At 44.0% G+C, this 14,460-nt stretch overlaps 1 non-coding gene across 1 annotated transcript; it reads left to right on the plus strand.

Annotated features, from left to right (window-relative positions):
- Nucleotides 1–10,038: 10,038 nt before the first annotated feature.
- Nucleotides 10,039–10,113, plus strand: Trnas-uga (transfer RNA serine (anticodon UGA)). The gene has a single exon. It is a non-coding gene; the product is annotated as a tRNA-Ser (tRNA).
- Nucleotides 10,114–14,460: the final 4,347 nt, after the last annotated feature.

Below are 14,460 nucleotides of genomic sequence, written 5' to 3' on the forward strand. Positions count from 1 at the left end.
ACGGTCGATTCAAAAACGACAGGCCGATTTGTTTCGTGTTCCTCCTGCTTCGTCTCTAGCCATCTCTTCGTCCACGAGCCGTTAAAAACCTAGACCCTTCCCTTCTTTTCTTGATAAGAACTCCAGGCTGTACCAGAATCTTGGATGCAACGTATTAGTAAGCAAGGAAGCAAAGTGGCCAGAGATGGAACAAGCAAAGAGGAAGTAAGAAGCAGAACTGCCCAAACGAGAAGTATCTCCAATAAATAGAAGAAGATATTAACCTTGTATCGTGGCCAAGGAATAGAGTTCTGTCGTCACAGACTTGAACGGTTATTAGAACGCTTTGATCGTTGTGTGCAGAGACTTAGCGACTATGGTGAAGAATAATGTCATTTATCTGTGTCATTTTGAAGTATAGTGGGGAATTCAATGAAAGTTACTTGACCTATCATAATAATCTTCTATGTCTAATAGCAAGAGCCGCGCGGGGTAGTCGAGCGGTCAGAGGCGTCTTGTCACGGTCCGCGCGGCTGCCCCCGTCGGAGGTTCGAATCCTCCCTCGGGCATGGATGTGTGTGTCGTCCTTAACGTAACTTAGTTTAAGTTAGGTTAAATAGTGTGTAAGCTTAGGGACCGATGACCTCAACATTTCGGTCCCATAAGACCACACATAGGAAGACCAGCTGCAGATCCTCGCGCACATTTTGTCTTTTCGTACTCCAACGGGTAGAGTGAGTTGTTGAGATCTGGTCCATTATACAGACGCTTCTTTCCAGCCAATGTCAGGCGAGGTGGGAGGTGGGAAACGAAGATTCCCAATTGGGAATAGCTGGAAAATTTTGGAGGGGGTTATAAGTGTTGACAGCCTAGACACAATGAGAGGAAGTCGAAAGGCACGCGCTTAAACTCACGCAGGCTGGCGTGAGGTCTGAAACAGGATACGTAATGAATGCTATAAAGAAAAGTACGTAGCTTCTGGAATACTTAACTTTAATCCACATTTGTAGAACATCGCTCTTGATGATACATTAATAGAATCTCAATATCAATTGAATACGGCGCCTTGCTAGGTCGTAGCAAATGTAGCTGAAGGCTATGCTAACTATCGTCTCGGCAAATGAGAGCGTAGTTGTCAGTGAACCGTTCCTTGCAAAGTCGGCTGTACAACTGGGGCGAGTGCTAGTCAGTGTCTCTAGACCTGCCGTGTGGCGGCGCTCGGTCTGCCATCACTGATAGTGGCGACACGCGGGTCCGTCGTATACTAGCGGACCGCGGCCGATTTAAAAGCTACCACCCAGCAAGTGTGGTGTCTGGCGGTGACACCACAATAAGTTCTGGTACTTTACTTGTATTACATAAAAAGGAAACCACCCGAAATCGTTATTCGGAACCGGGGCATCGGAACATTTTTTTATTCATTTCTGAGAGAATGTGCTCATTGTTTAAGACAAATGTGAAAACAATGTGTGTGTGTGTGTGTGTGTGTGTGTGTGTGTGTGTGTGTGTGTGTTTAGAGATAGGACTCATGCAGTTCATCTCCGAAACACATTCTTCAAAAGGACTAAGGGAACACGTGAAGCAACATCCTATATTTTAAATCTATTTCGATACAGGCGGTACCTATGGTCTTACTGCATGTCTTGAGGTCTTCACTTTCCATGTATGCAATAATTAAGATCGTTCGCCATCTGTTAGCTGTGTCATGCATTGCAGTGTCAGGTAACCCCTCAGGAGGAAGTGAGTACCGGTGTCCCAATGTTTTCTGGTGAGGCACACAGATGGCAGTTGACGTTTGTTGGACGTTGTATTCAACCAAGCACATGTAATGCGGCATCTTAATGCAATGAAAGTTGCAAAGGCGCTTCGTTTCATCCAAAAAGAGTAGACGTTCCGTTGTGTTGCTGCAAATCCCAATTGTCTCTCTACGTGTCATCGATGGGTTGAGTTACAGGGAGGTAGGTCAGTACATAAGGCGAGCTGGACGAGGTCGCCGATGCATGACAACGCCACGTGAAGACCGATATTCGGTCAACTCCGCGTTTCGGCGTCTCGCGGGTACTACCAGAGCGCTGCAAGACGATCTCGGAAGGGCAACTGGAACCGCTGTGTCCGATCGGACTGTAACGAACAGTGTATGATAAATGATCGTACGACCAAGATGTCGTGTTTGAGGAACCCGCTTGATATGACAACATCTTGCAGCTCGCCCTCAGTTCTGCCGTTCCCATGTCAACTGGCAACTTCGTTACTGGCGAAACATGTTATTCACAGACGAGACCAGATATCCTCTGACGCAAGACGATGGCCGACTTCGTGTGTGGAGACCCTTAGTGAATGTTCGTTCCCAGACGTCCAGCAAATCGTCAGATTCGCAAGGTCCTATGGTTTTGAGGAGGCATAAGTGTTGACAGCCATACAGATATCTATATGAAGATCGCATCTGTTCTTTCGGACATGTCCGAAAGAACAGATACCATCTTCATATAGATAGGGCTTACCGGCTAATGATCTTCTTCAGTGCGTATGCACTCACATTGTCCGAACACTTACGGGAATCGGTAGATTGACTACCGCGAGTAACGAGTATAGTGGGCATGGGCACTACAAATGTAGTGTGCGGACAGCACCTTGCGAATCTGACGATTTCCTGGACGTCTGGGACGTAACACTCACTAAGGGTCTCCATACACGAACTCGGCCATCGCCTTGCGTCAGAGGATATATGGTCTCGTCTGTGAATAACATGTTTCGCCAGTAACGAAGTTGCCAGTTCACATGGGAACGGCAGAACTGAAGGCGATCTGCGAGATGTTGTCATGTCAAGCGGGTCCCACGGGGAACGTGCTAGAGATAAGTCCCTGCAGTCGCACTATTCTTTGTGTCCTCGGTGGCTCAGCCATGTAAGCAGGAGATCCCAGGATGGAGTCCCGGTCGGGGCATACATTTTCAACTGTGCGGGTTGATAATTATCAATGCCTGTAAGCAGCTAAAGGTCTGATTTATTTATTTATTTATTGTTCCGTGGGATCAAATTAAGGAGAAGTCTCCATGATCATGGAACGAGTCAATACATGAAATTATAACACGATATTAGAAACAGATAAAATGAAATATAAAAAAACATATTCAGGTGACAAGTCGTAAATTTAAATAAAGAGAATCAACAATGTAACACTGGAATTTGCTTAATTTTTTAGCTCTTCTAGGAGCTCCTCGACAGAATAGAAGGAGTGAGCCATGAGGAAACTCTTCAGTTTAGACTTAAAAGTGTTTGGGGTACTGCTAAGACCGAGTTCGAGTCTCGGTCGGGCACACAGTTTTAATCTGTCAGGAAGTTTCATATCAGCGCACACTCCGCTGCAGAGTGAAAATCTAATTCAGTTCTATAATTGTCAACGTTATCCCTGTCTCCCTTTTTATGAAGTGGCTTCACTAACGAGTACTTTAATCGGTCAGGAAACCGACCACTCCTAAAGGAAAAGTTACATATATGGCTAAGTACTGGGCTAACATACATAGAACAATACTTCAGTATTCTGCTAGATACCCCGTCATATCCATGAGAGTTCTTGGTCTTTAATGATTTAATTATTAACTCAATCTCCCTCTTGGAAGTATCATGGAGGAGCATTTCAGGTAACAGTCTCGGAACACTTTTTTCTAAGAGCGCTATATGATTCCCTGTTGGGACTAGGTTTCTATTTAGTTCACCTGCTATATTCAGAAAGTGATTATTAAATACTGTACATATATGCGACTTATCAGTAACACGGACATTTCCACTACGCACTGATTCTATATCCTCGACCTGTCTCTGCAGACCAGCCACTTCCTTTACGACTGACCATACGGTTTTAATTTTATCCTGAGACTTAGCTATTCTATCTGCATACCACATACTTTTTGCCTTCCTAATAACATTTTTAAGCACCTTACAATACTGTTTGTAATGGGCTGCTGCATTTAGATTTTGACTGTTTCTAACGTTTTGTTCTACAAGATATTCTTATCCCTCTAGTCAGCCACCCAGGCTGCCTGTTTGTGCTAGTACCCTGTTTTGAACGTTCTAACGGAAGGCAACTTTCAAAGAGCACGAGAAAAGTCTTGAGAAAAGCATTATATTTATCGTCTACTGTATCAGCGCATTAAACATCTTGCCACTCTTGTTCCTTGATAAGGTTTACAAAGATCTCTACAGCAACTGGATCAGCTTTCCTAAACAGCTGATGACTATATTTAACACGTGTTGCAGCACAAAAATCTTTTAGAGTTAAAATTTGTGCATCATGATCTGAAAGACCATTCACCTTTTTGCTAACAGAATGCCCTTCTAGTAATGAGGAATGAACAAAAATGTTGTCTATGGTTGTTCTACTGTTCCCTTGCACTCTCTTTGGAAAGAATACGGTTTGCATAAGATTATATGAATTAAGGAGGTCTACCAGCATCCTCTTCCTTGCACAATCACTTATACAATTAATATTGAAGTCACCACATATAACTAACTTTTTGTATTTCCTATAAAGTGAACCAAGAACCTCCTCTAGCTTTAGCAAAAATGTTGTGAAATCTGAGTCTGGGGATCTATAAATAACAACAGTTAGAAGTTTAGCTCTGTTAAATTTAACCACACCTGCACAACATTCAAACACCTTTTCAGTGCAGTTCTTCGAAACATCAATTGACTCAAATGGGATGCCGTTTTCACTGTAGTTTCATACAGATATCTTGTCGTTGTCCATGGTCACCTTACCGAAAACCATAAAATCGAGCAGATCCTGTTGGATCATGTGGTGGCATGAATTTCTTTCAAAAGCCAGGGCCCCTGTGGCAGGCATCAACAAGGAAGTCTTGCGAAGTCTGGACATTGTAGTAATGAAATGACCGGCGCTGAGTCCTAACCTTAATCCCATCGTGTATGTGAAGGACAACGATGGTCATCCTGCTACATCATAGACTCTCCAAGAATTTCCACAGGCTCTCGTTGAAGAAAGGGAAAGGATACTGAAACGTCCCCTTAGAACAATTTATACAAGACTGTGCTTAAACTGACACACAATGTTTTTAGCGCAATGCAATCTGACTATCAAAGATCCCTGCAAAAGAATGGCCCTGAGTAACTTTAACCTATACCTTTCACAAATCACTTACCTCACAAAAATCTTCGTTACACGAACTACTGCAATACAGCGAGCGCCACTATTGCCAGCTAAATAAAAGATCCAAACTACAGAAGGCACTAACTACTGATGGGGATAGTTAGCAAATGAAAGATATTAATAGAGAACAAACAATGTATTTACCTTAATAGTCATAATATATATAGCAGTTCAATTTCAAAACTTCCGCCATCTCTCTCCCCACATCCACCACTGCTGGCGGCTCACCTCCAACTGCCCAACGCTACGCGCTGTTCACATCCAGCTGCCGCTGCCCAACACTACAATGGCAGACAACAATGCAAACTAGCCACAGGCTGCACACAGCACAGCCAGTGATTTTCATACAGAGCGCTACGTAACGTTGCCAATAAGAAAACATAAACAGCCTACTTACAATACCAGAGTGTAACCTCCGCAGACTAATACGGAGCACGCCCTGTAGGTGTCAGCCAGTGATAAACGCTCACGGTGGGCGTAAGCATTATTGAAGCCTTCATACTACAATGAAAAACACCCAGCACGACGGAATGAATGATTGTTTCCACATTGTTTTCGCCGCCTTTCGAACATTTCATTTCTTCTTACACCAACGATCGAGGATGTAATGATGTTCTGTTGTGCCCTTGGTTTCTGAAAAGTAATACACTCCTGGAAATTGAAATAAGAACACCGTGAATTCATTGTCCCAGGAAGGGGAAACTTTATTGACACATTCCTGGGGTCAGATACATCACATGATCACACTGACAGAACCACAGGCACATAGACACAGGCAACAGAGCATGCACAATGTCGGCACTAGTACAGTGTATATCCACCTTTCGCAGCAATGCAGGCTGCTATTCTCCCATGGAGACGATCGTAGAGATGCTGGATGTAGTCCTGTGGAACGGCTTGCCATGCCATTTCCACCTGGCGCCTCAGTTGGACCAGCGTTCGTGCTGGACGTGCAGACCGCGTGAGACGACGCTTCATCCAGTCCCAAACTTGCTCAATGGGGGACAGATCCGGAGATCTTGCTGGCCAGGGTAGATGACTTACACCTTCTAGAGCACGTTGGGTGGCACGGGATACATGCGGACGTGCATTGTCCTGTTGGAACAGCAAGTTCCCTTGCCGGTCTAGGAATGGTAGAACGATGGGTTCGATGACGGTTTGGATGTACCGTGCACTATTCAGTGTCCCCTCGACGATCACCAGTGATGTACGGCCAGTGTAGGAGATCGCTCCCCACACCATGATGCCGGGTGTTGGCCCTGTGTGCCTCGGTCGTATGCAGTCCTGATTGTGGCGCTCACCTGCACGGCGCCAAACACGCATACGACCATCATTGGCACCAAGGCAGAAGCGACTCTCATCGCTGAAGACGACACGTCTCCATTCGTCCCTCCATTCACGCCTGTCGCGACACCACTGGAGGCGGGCTGCACGATGTTGGGGCGTGAGCGGAAGACGGCCTAACGGTGTGCGGGACCGTAGCCCAGCTTCATGGAGACGGTTGCGAATGGTCCTCGCCGATACCCCAGGAGCAACAGTGTCCCTAATTTGCTGGGAAGTGGCGGTGCGGTCCCCTACGGCACTGCGTAGGATCCTACGGTCTTGGCGTGCATCCGTGCGTTGCTGCGGTCCGGTCCAGGTCGACGGGCACGTGCACCTTCCGCCGACCACTGGCGACAACATCGATTTACTGTGGAGACTTCACGCCCCACGTGTTGAGCAATTCGGCGGTACGTCCACCCGGCCTCCCGCATGCCCACTAAACGCCCTCGCTCAAAGTCCGTCAACTGCACATACGGTTCACGACCACGCTGTCGCGGCATGCTACCAGTGTTAAAGACTGCGATGGAGCTCCGTATGCCACGGCAAACTGGCTGACACTGACGGCGGCGGTGCACAAATGCTGCGCAGCTAGCGCCATTCGACGGCCAACACCGCGGTTCCTGGTGTGTCCGCTGTGCCGTGCGTGTGATCATTGCTTGTACAGCCCTCTCGCAGTGTCCGGAGCAAGTATGGTGGGTCTGACACACCGGTGTCAATGTGTTCTTTTTTCCATTTCCAGGAGTGTATTTGGTAACATACCCAACACTCAGTTATCGGTCAGTGGGGTATGGCAGACCCCAGAAGTCATGTTCAGGTAGTTCTTTTGAGCAAGGCATTCCTGCGAGGTGACTTGTAGCAGCTGTGACAAGTAAACCTGAATAGGAGCGAGAAGTGTCGGAGGAAGGACACGGATGCTATGGCAGTGCGTACAGGTGCGTGGGCAGCTGGCGGACTCGTTAGGCTCGCCTGCGTGCAGCGGTGCGGGAGGGCGTGCCAGGGGACCATTTAGCGGCGGTGACGGAGCAACTTGCTGGCGGCGCCGGGCTGCTCCGCCGCCCGTAACCTGAACGCGACGCAGACAAAACTCCTTGCGCCGGCCGCAGCCAATGATACCCGCATCCGGAAACGGTCGCGGTCAGCGCATCACGGCTCCGCTGCTTCTGCTGCCGCCGTGGCGCATTACAAACAATGACAGGCCGGCAGAACGTGCACGAAGTGTGTCTTCACAGAAAAGAAAGAGCGTGGTGCCATGGGTTTTAGGCCAGTGTCCTAGAAAAAGGTGCGAAATTCAACGGGATCCGTAATAATTGCATCAGAGTAACCCAACTAACGATGCTCCACTAATCTGAGGTGACAAAAGTTATGGGCACTTCTTACTGCCCTGCGTATTTCGCATCTCGAGTTGGCATGGACTGAAAATGTCGTTGGGTCTCCAGCAGAAATAATGAGCCGTAATATTGAAACGTCCCCTTACAACAATTTATACAAGACTGTGCTTAAACTGACACACAATATTTTTTTAGCGCAACGCAATCTGACTTTCAGATATCCCTACAAAGGAATGGCCCTCACTAACATTAACCTATACCTTTCACAAATCACTTACCTCACCAAAAATCTTCGTTACTCGAACTACTGCAATACAGCGAGCGCCACTACTGCCAGCTAAATAAAAGATTCAAACTACGGAAGGCACTAACTACTGATAGGCATAGTTAGCAAATGAAAGATTTTAATAGAGAACAAACAATGTATTTACCTTAATAGTGTTGAAAAAGCATAATATACATAGCAGTTCATAATATCAATACTGTACTCAAAAATCCGCCATCTCATTTCCCACATCCACCACTGCTGGCGGCTCACCCCCAACTGCGCAACGCTACGCGCTGTTCACATCCAGCTGCCGCTGCCCAACACTACAATGGCAGACAACAATGCAAACTAGCCACAGACTGCACACAGCACAGCCAATGATTGTCATACAGAGCGCTACGTAACGTTGCCAATAAGAAATCATAAACAGCCTACTTACATAAAGAAAACATAAACAGCCTACTTACAATATCTCTACGGCCGTCCGTAACTGCGGAGTTGTTGCCGGTGCAGAATTTTGTACACACTGACCTCTTGGTTATGTCCCATAAGTATTCGATGTTATTCTTGTCGAGCAGTCTGGGAGGCCAAATCATTTACTGAAACTGCCCAGAATGTTCTTCAAACCCATTGCGAACAACTGAATTCCATCGTTGTCTGGGCACATGAAGTCCATAAATGGCTGCAAATGGTCTCCAAGTAGCCGAACGTAACCATTTTCAGTCAGTGATTGGTTCATTTTGACGAGAGGAGCCAGACGATTCCATGTTCTATGCAAACACAGCACACACCATTTCGGAGCCACTGTCAGCTTGCACAGTGCCTTGCTGAGAATTTGGTTCCTTGGCTTCTTGGGGTCTGCGCCACACTAGAACCCTACTATCAGTTCTTACCAACTGAGAGCGGGATTCATCCGACCAGGTCATCGTTTTCCAGTCGTCTAGGGTCCACCTGATATGGTCGTGAGGCGATGAGGGGCACTGCAGGGGATGTCATGCTGTCAGCAAAGGATCTTCCGTAGCTCTCGGTCGTTAAGTGAAGGCCACCTGCCACTATGTTGGCCGTGGTGGGAGGTAATGTCTGAAATTTGGTATTCTCGCACACTCTTGACACTGTGGATCTCGGAATACTGAATTCCCCAACGACCGACGAAATGGAATGTCCCAGGCGTCTAGCTCTAAACACCATTCCGCGTTCAAAGTCTGTTAATTCCATTCGTGCGACCATAATCACGTTGGACGACTTTTCAATGAATTACCTGAGTCCAAATGATAGTTTAGCCAATACACTCCCCATTTATACCCTGTGTACACGATAGTACTGCCATCTGTATGTGTGGCTATCCCTGTTCCATGACTTTTGTTACATCGGTGTGTAGTGAAGTGCGCAGCGGGAATTCGATCAGACTTCAGAAGGGCCCTTCAAGGAATTAAATCCCACATCTGCTTTCTCATAATTTTTTATTACATGACAGTCCGGGTTAATGAGCCCTGAAATATTTGTTGTTGTGCTGGAGCGCACATTAGGGAGAAGCTTAGAATACTAAGTTGGCTGCAAGTTGAATTTATTCATAAACTGCAGCAATCCTGCAACTTCAGATAACATTTAGGGCTTACAAATTCTATCAATCATTTCGAACGAGAGTGTCCACACGTTCCGACATTACAGGGTCAGAGCTGTGTTAGGCCTGCCGGCAATCAGGTTTGTGCGACCTCTAGAATTATTATTGTTATCTCTCTGATGGTATAATGGAAAATCTTTTATACTTAAGCCAACTTGTTCAAATATTAAATTTTTAAAACTAGTTCCAATGTTCAGGGTCTTTTTATCTTTTTTTTTTTTTTTCAAAACATTATTCAGTACTGGAATGAGATTTTCACTCTGCAGCGGAGTGTGCGCTGATATGACACTTCTTGGCAGATTAAAACTGTGTGCCGGACCGAGACTCGAACTCGGGACCTTTGCCTTTCAGCACGGGTGCTCGGGTAGCTCAGTTGGTAGAGTACTTGCCCGTGAAAGGCAAAGGTCCCGAGTTCGAGTCTCGGTCCGGCATACAGTTTTAATCTGCCAGGAAGTTTCACTATTCAGTACTTCTTGTTGCGTAGCTAGCAGAGCTAAGCTTTTGAAGTGCATTTATTTTCTCTGTCAGTACAAAATTAAAGGCATTAGATGCGGTTTTCTTAGGAAAATTTCGTTTATTAAGACAACTTTGCCAATCAAGATGCAGTCATCGTTGTGATGTGAATCAGTAATCCTACTTCTTTCAATAAATTCATCTGCACTCCCTTCTCAAGTAAATTTAACATCCTTAAGTTTTCTTCAGTGCTATTCTGTGTGCCCGTGATGACGAGGGTTGGCTGCAAAGTTCATATGTTTAATCAGATTAGCCTGAACATATCCATGTTTTTTTCGGAATGTATCAGTTTGGTGAATATAAAATTTGGTGCTTTCATAATAGTTCGGTTTAAAAATGTTAGATTTGTGGTGTTTTTCGTCATTACTTTTAAATATGAGGTAATTTTTCTTTCATTTTATTTGTGGAAAAGCTAATCTGGGAATTTTTTAGCAGAGAACATGTTTGCAATCTGATATGAAATATTACCAGTGGCTATACTCCTCACAGTGTAGCGGGGGCAACAGTATCAAATAGTATTTGTTGTGGATGTGGAGCCTTTTTTAATTTTGTTTGTTCTTTATATTGAGGTGGAGTTTACCGATTGTAGCAGAGCTATAACCATTTTTGCAAGCCACTGGTATAATTGTATAATTTTTGTAGCGGAAATATTTCCATTTTTTCAAATTTGCCCTACAATAGGGCTTTTTTCCGGCCACTGGAACAACGATTAGTTTTTCTCGTAGAGTAAAATGCTGTTTTCTTTGTAGATTATTCCAGGGAACTTATTTCAGAATGTAAAAAGCTAGTGCTACAGTGTTTATTCATTTCTCAGCACGAATCACAGCATACCTTCTCAGTTGACATCAAAACCACGACTGTGATGTTTAATTTTCGTTTTGTCACGGCAACTTCTCATTGTTTTGCCTCAAACGTTGGCTCACCAACCCTCCATAATGAGAGAGACGTTGTTTTCAGAAATAGCTTAAGATGTTAGGATTATCAACAGCAGAGCTTTCGTCTAAATCCTTCCAGAAAAAAAGTTACAGTGCGTAACCCTATTGTGAAACGAATCGTGTTTTATTACTATTTGAATTTGCCAAACCCATAATACCCTCTGTTATCTAAGTAACTTAATACATAGAATTTACTGCTTAACACGTACATTTAACTACCCGTTTAAAAAGTGTGTTTTAGTAATCTCTTTAATGAATTTAAGCAATTAATTGTCTAATTTATTTCATGATGGAAATTGCTGTGTCTGGGTTTTCTGTTTTTCATTCTTGATAAAAGTTAGTTCATTTTGGCTCCCACTCCATGGAGACAACTGTTTGCACTGTAATAATTAACTTATTTTTGATGTGCATAACTAATCATCATCATCATCATCATCATCATCATCATCATTTAAGACTGATTATGCCTTTCAGCGTTCAGTCTGGAGCATAGCCCCCCTTATACAGTTCCTCCATGATCCCCTATTCAGTGCTAACATTGCTGCCTCTTCTGATGTTAAACCTATTACTTCAAAATCATTCTTAACCGAATCCAGGTACCTTCTCCTCGGTCTGCCCCGACTCCTCCTACCCTCTACTGCTGAATCCATGAGTCTCTTGGGTAACCTTGCTTCTCCCATGCGTGTAACATGACCCCACCATCTAAGCCTGTTCGCCCTGACTGCTACATCTATAGAGTTCATTCCCAGTTTTTCTTTGATTTCCTCATTGTGGACACCCTCCTGCCATTGTTCCCATCTACTAGTACCTGCAATCATCCTAGCTACTGTCATATCCGTAACCTCAACCTTGTTGATAAGGACACCTGAATCCACCCAGCTTTCACTCCCATACAACAAAGTTGGTCGAAAGATTGAACGGTGCACAGATAACTTAAGTCTTGGTACTGACTTCCTTCTTGCAGAAGAGAGTAGATCGTAACTGAGCGCTCACTGCATTAGCTTTGCTACACCTCGCTTCCAGTTCTTTCACTATGTTGCCATCCTGTGAGAATATGCATCCTAAGTACTTGAAACCGTCCACCTGTTATAACTTTGTTCCTCCTATTTGGCACTCAATCCGTTTATATTTCTTTCCCACTGACATTACTTTCGTTTTGGAGATGCTAATCTTCATACCATAGTCCTTACATTTCTGATCTAGCTCTGAAATATTACTTTGCAAACTTTCAATCGAATCTACCATCACAACTAAGTCATCCGCATATGCAAGACTGCTTATTTTGTGTTCACATATCTTAATCTCACCCAGCCAGTCTATTGTTTTCAACATATGATCCATAAATAATATGAACAACAGTGGAGACAGGTTGCAGCCTTGTCTTACCCCTGAAACTACTCTGAACCACGAACTCAATTTACCGTCAACTCTAACTGCTGCCTGACTATCCATGTAAAGACCTTTAATTGCTTGCAAAAGTTTGCCTCCTATTCCATAATCTTGTAGAACAGACAATAACTTCCTCCTAGGTACCCGGTCATATGCCTTTTCTAGATCTATAAAGCATAGAAACAATTCCCTGTTCCACTCATAACACTTCTCCTTTATTTGCCGTAAGCTAAAGATCTGGTCCTGACAACCTCTAAGAGGCCTAAACCCACACTGATTTTCATCCAATTGGTCCTGAACTAATACTCGCACTTTCCTTTCAACAATACCAGAGAAGATTTTACCCACAACGCTGATTAAAGAGATACCTCTGTAGTTGTTACAATCTTTTCTGTTTCCATGTTTAAAGATTGGTGTGATTACTGCTTTTGTCCAGTCTGATGGAACCTGTCCCGACTCCCAGGCCATTTCAATTATCCTGTGTAGCCATTTAAGACCTGACATTCCACTGTATTTGATGAGTTCTGACTTAATTTCATCCACCCCAGCTGCTTTATTGCACTGCAATCTACTGACCATTTTTTCCACTTCCTCAAATGTGATCCTATTTCCATCATCATTCCTATCCCATTCTACCTCGAAATCTGAAACATTACTGATCGCATTTTCACCTACATTGAGCAACTCTTCAAAATATTCGCTCCATCTGCCCAAGGCATCCAAAGGATTCACCAGCAGTTTTCCTGACTTGTCCAAAATACTTGTCATTTCCTTCTTACCTCCCTTTCGAAGACTGCTAATTACACTCCAGAATGGTTTTCCAGCAGCTTGACCCATAGTCTCCAACCTGTTTCCAAAGTCCTCCCACGATTTCTTCTTGGATGCTGCAATGATGCTGGCAACAATCAGTGCATAACTAATTGATAAATATATTCACAGAGTGTAGTTAATCCTTCACTGATATGAACAGATCTTTACAACGAACTCGATTACAACTTTTTAGCTAACATTCTGTCTTGAGACGTCAAGGAATAATTTCAAACGTACTAGTGGGAGCTCTAGATGGTAAAAACCGTAGACGAAGACAAAGATTGTAGTATACCTAATAAATAATTGAGGACTGTGGTGCAAATACTTTCTTAGAAGAGCAGGTTGGCACAAGAGAGGAATCCGTGTGGACCTTATCAAACCAGTCACGAGACTGACGATAAGAGGAAAGTAGTTTGAGAACTATGTCCATGTGTCGCGCTATTGTTACCCAACAAAGAACTGCCTAAGTGTTAGCTAATTGTACATATGAATAGTACGTAACTAAAACAAGTTTACTGATGTACACTAACGACTGGATACTAAGGCATAATAAGGTAATGACTTTCTGTTTGCCAGTGTCTTTGTCTGTTTGCACCACTTCATCAGATAATCTATATTTATTCCTAAGAATGTTGTGTTCCTTCGCAGTCTCCTTTTAATTTAACAGTGTTGGTCTCCCTGTTCACACTGATATTATCAGTATTCGTTATCAGGTTGGCAAATATGTATTTATTGTATATTGGCCATCTGGATAACTCCACAGAGGATACATTTTCTTTCTCAGCAAGCAGTTAACTTGTATTCTCTTTTTTCACTGGCTATGCTATTTCTGTCATTAGAAAGGTTTCCTGTAAAGAGAATAAACGTTAATATACCAAGCTGCCATCTGGATATATGTAGAATAAGAACATTGTGAACTGTAATGCGAGTGATCAAAATTTATTTCACGTCTCTTGCCTGAAAGGGCATAAAATGAGAAACTACAAGGACAGCGCTGCAGTATCAACAGGAGCACATAAGTCTTGGCGAGTGATAAAAATGCCGTTGCAGAAACAGATTAAATAAAATCAGTTGCAGTTTCCTGATAAAATTTATTTATGTGTCGCATTCAGAGGGTTAGAGAAGCTTGCCC

This window comes from Schistocerca cancellata, chromosome 2 (genome assembly GCF_023864275.1).
Source record: "Schistocerca cancellata isolate TAMUIC-IGC-003103 chromosome 2, iqSchCanc2.1, whole genome shotgun sequence".
NCBI lineage: Eukaryota > Metazoa > Arthropoda > Insecta > Orthoptera > Acrididae > Schistocerca > Schistocerca cancellata.